We start from the raw sequence: 6544 nt of genomic DNA, 5'->3' as shown, positions 1-6544 counted from the left end.
TTATGATCAGCTTTCATTTTATCTTCCACTAAACAGACTAATCTAAAATGTAATACTTTAGGTTGTTGTGACTCACAACTTTTACTATGTCACTAAACACATTATTTATTAAACTTAATATTCTTTTTAAAACATCAAAACATTTCAGAGAAGAAATGTGGAGATTAATGTCCTGGCCCAAATCTGAATGATTACTCTAGAATGTTTTCTTGCCTTTGCAGCTGTACCATCAGATTATACTCCTACACAGAACTAGAATTCCAAATTTAATATTTTTATACACTTCAGGTTTAGATGTTTTTAAGCAAGGAAGCTAACACGATTCATATACAAATTGCACATGTACTAGAATTGTCATGCTAAGAATATCTCTGTACTCTATACTCTGTGTGTTAACTACAATAAAAAATAGTTTGCTAGCCTTATTTACTCTATGAGTATTTCTTCTGTATCATTAGTTTACTTCTGAAGTTGATCTATGATCTATGACGTCTTGGAAAGTGGGATTTGAACTAACTTCTTTGCTATAAACTCACCCACTATTGTCAGACTAATGCTTACGAAAAGGTATTTCACTAAAAATCCAGCAATAATGTATACATACACAGTTAGTTTTAGTAGCCCATAGTGCTACTTACAAACACAAAACAATACTGCTTATGTTTAAAATATTAAACATTTACTTCCCCTATTCAGCACTTTCCTTTTAAAGGATACAGAGTTAAAACTTTTTTTTATGTTTTAAATTTTAAAACTATTTAAATTTTGTTGTTTCCATTGCACTATTAGCCAGCACATTAACCAGTACACACTGTAGTTTGAACAATTAACCAACAATTATGGTTACTAAACAGAATTTGATGTAAGACAGAGTATACCTCTGAGTAAACTAATATAAACATTTTAGTTTTCTTATCTTAAAAGTTACTTTCACCACCATTTACTAAATTATTTTATTTTATTAAACTAATATGAACATTTTAGTTTTCCTATCCTTAAAATTACTTTCATCATCATAATTTAATTTATGATGGGCTAGGTGCTGTGATTCGCCCTTGTAATCCCAGCACTTTCGGAGGATGAGGCAAGTGAATCACCTGAAGTCAGGAATTCGAGATCAGCTTGGCTGACATGGTGAAACACCCGTCTCTACTAAAAATAATAAAAAAAAAAATTAGCTGAGCATGGTGGTAGGTGCCTGTAATTGCATATACTCAGGAGGCTGAGGCAGGAGAATTGCATAAACCTGGGAGGTGGAGGTTACAGTGAGCTGAGACCCTGCCATTGCACTCCAGCCTGAGAGTCAAGAACAAAACTCCATCTCACACACACACGCAAATAACAAAATAATAATAATAATAATAATAATAATAATAATTTATGACTGCTGCTGTATTTTGAAGAGATGTATTATTTCTAGAACAAAAAATCCAGTGAAGCTTGCCTGTTCAATTAGGGTTAAAAAATAATAAAAATTTTACATCCTTGAATTAGTTAATTATGTTAAACTGAAAATTAAAAGACATGCTGAATTTAAAGTGGTTCTATGATAAGTTAGAAATATTGAGGGATCCAAGATGGCCTGTTAGGAGCAGCTCAGGATTGCAGCTCCCAGCGAAAGCACGGAGGGACTGCAGGGAAGTTCACATGGCAGCTGGGCAAAGTCCACAGCAGCTCAGCAAAGCCTCTGCAGGCAGACAGTGACTAGGGTGCCTCCTTGCTAGGCAGGGGAGCCCTGAAAAAAGGCAGCAGCACAACAGAAACTCATAAATAAAGCCCTAACTCCCCAGGACAGAGCATCTTGGAAAAAAAAGGGAGGGCAGGTATGAATTCTGCTGCAGCAGACTTAAACGTACCTGCCCAGCAGCTCTGAATGAACAATGAAGCTCACAGCTCAGCACTTGAGCTCCTATAAAGGACAGACTGTCTCCTCAAGCAGCTCCCTGACCCCTGTATATCCAAAGAGTCACCTCAAAAAGGAGAGCTCAGGCTGACATCTGGCAGGTATCCCTCTGGGACAAAGATAGCAGAAGAAGAAACTGGCAGCAACTCTTACTGTTCTGCAACTGCTGCAGATGATCGTCAGGCAAGCAGGGCCTGGAGTAGACCTCAGCAGTCCTACAGCAGAGGGGCCAGACTGTTAGAAGGAAAACTAAGAAACAGAAATAACATCATCAACAAACTGGACATCCTCTCAGAGACCCAATCTGAAATTTAACAACTACAAAGATGACAGGTGGATAAATCCACAAAGATGGGAAGAAGCCAGATCAAAAGGACGAAAACACCTGAAACCAGAACACCTCTCCTCATACAAGGGATCACAACTCCTCACCAGCAAGGGAAAAAGGCTGGATGGAGAATGAATGTGATGAACTGACAGAATCAGGCGTCAGAAGGTGGGTAATGAGAAACTTCTGTGAACTAAAAGAACATGTTCTAACCCAAGGCAAAGAAACTAAGAACCTTGAAAAAAGATTTGACAAAATGCTAACAAGAATAAACAACTTAGAGAGGAATATAAGTGAATTGATGGAGCTGAAAAACACAACACAAGAACTTCAAGAAGCATATACAAGTTTCAACAGCCAAATTGACCAAGCAGAAGAAAGGATATTAGACATTGAAGATCAACTCGATGAAATAAAATGAGAAGGCAAGATTAGAGAAAAAAGGGTAAAAAAGGGATGAACAAAGTCTCCAAGAAATATGGGACTATGTGAAAAGACTTAATCTACATTTGATAGGTGTACCTGAAAGTGAAGGAGAGAATGAATCCAAGCTGGAAAATACTCTTCAGGATATTATCCAGGAAAACTTCCCCAACCTAGCAAGGCAGGCCAATATTCAAGTCCAGGATACAGAGAATACCACAAAGATATTCCTCAAGAAGAGCAACACCAAGGCACATAATCATCAGATTCACCGGGGTTGAAATGAAGGAGAAAATGCTAAGGGCAGCCAGAGAGAAAGGTTGGGTTACCCACAAAGGGAAGCCCATCAGACTCACAGCAGATCTCTCAGCAGAAACCCTACAAGCCAGAAGAGAGTGGGGGCCAATATTCAACATCCTTAAAGAAAAGAACTTTCAACTCAGAATTTCATATCCAGCCAAACTAAGCTTTATAATTGAAGGAAAAATAAATCCTGTGTGAATAAGCAAGTACTCAGAGATTTCATCACCACCAGGCCTGCTTTACAAGAACTCCTAAAAGAGGCACTAAACATAGAAAGGAACAACCAGTACCAGCCACTCCAAAAATATATCAAATAGTAAAGAGCATCAACACAATGAAGAAAACTGCATCAACTAACAGGCAAAACAGCCAGCTAGCATCAAAATGGCAGGATCAAATTCACACATAACAATATTAACCCTAAATGTAAATGGGCTAAATGCCCCAATCCAAAGACACTGACTGGTGAATTGGATAAAAAGACAAAACCCATCAGTGTGCTGTATCCAGGAAACCCGTCACACATGCAAGGATACACAAAGGCTCAAAATAAAGGGATTTAGGAAGATTTACCAAGCAAATGCAGAGAAAAAAAAAACAAAAACAAAAACAAAACAAAACAAAAAAGCAGTAGTTGCAATTCTTATCTCTGATAAAATAGACTTTAAATCAACAAAGATCAAAAGAGACAAAGAAGGACATTACAGAATGGTAAAAGGATCAATGCAACCAGAAGAGCTAACAATCCTAAATATATACACACCCAATACAGGAGCACCAAGATCATTAGGCAAGTTCTTAATGATTTGCAAAGAGACTTAGACTCCCACACAATAATAGTGGGAGACTTTAGCACTCCATTGTCAATATTAGACAGATCAACGAGACAAAAAATTAACAAGGATATCCAGGACTTGAACTCAGACCTGGAACAAGCAAACCTAATAGAATTTTATAGATCTCTCCACCCTGAATCCACAGAGTATACATTCTTTTCAGCACCACATCACACCTACTCTAAATCTGACCACATAATTGGCAATAAATCACTCCTCAGCAAATGCAAAAGAACAGAAGTCATAACAAACAGTCTCTCAGACCACAATACAATCATGTTAGAACTCAGAATTCAGAAAGTAACTCAGAACCACACAGCTTCATGGAAAATGAACAACTGGCTCTTGAATGTTGACTGGATAAACAATGAAAGGAAGGCAGAAATAAAGATGTACTTCGAAACCAATGAGAATGAAGACACAACATAAAGAATCTCTGGGACACATTTAAAACAGTCTCTAGAGAAAAATGTACAGCAATAAATGCCTACATGAGAAGCAAGAAGAGATCTAAAATCGACACCCTATCATCAAAATTGAAAGAGCTATAGGAGCAAGATCAAAAAAACTCAAAACCTAGCAGAAGACAATTAATAACTCAGATCAGAGCACAACTGAAGGAGACAGAGACATTAAAAAAACGCTTCAACAAATTAATAAATCCAGGAGCTTGTTTTTTGAAAAGATTAACAAACTAGACCACTGGCCAGATTAATTTTTAAAAAGAGAATATTCAAATGGATTAAATAAAAATGATAAAGGTGATATCACTACAGATTCCACAGAAATTCAAAACAATAATCAGAGATTATTACAAACCACTCTATGCCCATAAACTAGTAAACCTGAAAGAAATGAATAAATTCTTGGACACTTTCATCCTTCCAAGCCTAAGCCAGAAAGAAGTTGAAAATCTGAATAGACCAATAACAAGGTCTGAAGTTGAGGCAGCAATTAAGAGATTACCACCCAAAAAAAGCCCAGGTCTAGATGGGTTTACAGCTGAATTCTACCAGACATACAAAGAGGAGATGGTACCATTCCTTCGGAAACTATTCCAAACAATCCAAAAAGAGGGAATCCTTCACAAATCATTTTATGAGACCAACATCATTCTTATACCAAAACACAGCAGAAACTCAGCAAGGAAAGAAAACTTCAGGCCAATATCCATGATGAATACACATGCAAAAATCTTCAATAAAATACTGGCAAGCCGATTGCAACAGCCCATCAAAAAGCTTATCCACCATGATCAAGTAGGATTCATCCTGGGGTTGCAAGGCTGGTTCACCACACGCAAGTCTATAAACATAATTCACCACATAAACAGAACCAAAGACAAAAACCACATGATTATCTCAACTGATGCAGAGAAGGCCTTTGACAAAATTCAACAGCCCTTTATGCTAAAAACTCTCAATAAAGTAGGTATTGATGGAACATATCGCAAAATAATAAAAGCTATTTATGACAACCTAATAGCCAATATCATATTGAATGGGCTAAAATTGGAAGTGTTCCCTTTGAAATCTGGCACTAGACAAGGATGTCCTCTCTCACCACTCTTATTGAATATAGTAGTGGAAGCTCTAGCCAGAGCAGTCATTAGAGTGAATCGGCAACCAACAGAATGGGAAAATTTTTTTGCAGTCTACCCATCTGACAAAGGTCTGATGTCCAAAATTTACAAAGAACTAAAACAGATTTACAAGAAAAAAACAAACAAGCCCATTCAAAAGTGGGCAAAGGATATGAACAGACACTTTACAAAAGAAGACATACATGAGACCAACAAACATAAGATAAAATGCTCATCATCACTGGTCATTAGAGAAATGCAAATCAAATCTACATTGAGATACCATCTCATGCCAGTTAGAATGGTGATCATTAAAAAATCTGGAGACAACAGATGCTAGAGAGGATGTGGAGAAATAGGAACACTTTTACACTGTTGGTGGGAGTGCAAATTAGTTCAACCATTGTGGAAGACAGTGTGGTGATTCCTCAACGACCTAGAAATAGAAATTCCATTTGACCCAGCAATCCCATTACTGGGTATATATCCAAAGGATTATAAATCATTCTACTATAAGGACACATGCACATGAATGTTCATTGCAGCACTGTTTACAATAGCAAAGAACTGAAACCAACCCAAATGTCCATCGATGATAGACTGGACAGGGAAAATGTGGCACATATACACTATGGGATATTATGCAGCCATCAAAAATGATGAGTTCGTGTTTTTTGTAGGGACAAGGATGAACCTGGAAACCATCTTAGCAAACTGACGCAAGAACAGAAAATCAAACACCACATGTTCTCACTCATAGGTGGGTGTTGAACAATGAGAACACATGGACACAGGGAGGGGAGCATCACACACTGGGATCTGTTGGGAGGAATGGGGAGGGACAGCGGGAGGTGGGGAGTTGGGGAGAGATAGCATGGGGAGAAATGCCAGCTACAGATGATGGGGAGGAAGCCCACAAATCACACTGCCATGTGTGTACCTATGCAACAATCTTGCATGTTCTTCACTTGTACCCCAAAACCTAAAATGCAATTTTAAAAAATAAAAAAAACTAAAAATTAAAAAGAGAAAGTTTCATACCCTAAGTCATGAAAGTAAGTTGCATTTTCATGTGGAGCATGTTAAGTCGAGTTTAGTGTTTATAGCAGCTGGCTGTGTCCAAGTTACTCATAAACACAAAAGAGATATTGTGACTTTAGAGCGTAACT

Source organism: Saimiri boliviensis, chromosome 3, assembly GCF_048565385.1.
Source record: "Saimiri boliviensis isolate mSaiBol1 chromosome 3, mSaiBol1.pri, whole genome shotgun sequence".
Classification (NCBI taxonomy): domain Eukaryota; kingdom Metazoa; phylum Chordata; class Mammalia; order Primates; family Cebidae; genus Saimiri; species Saimiri boliviensis.
This window is presented reverse-complemented; position numbering follows the sequence as displayed.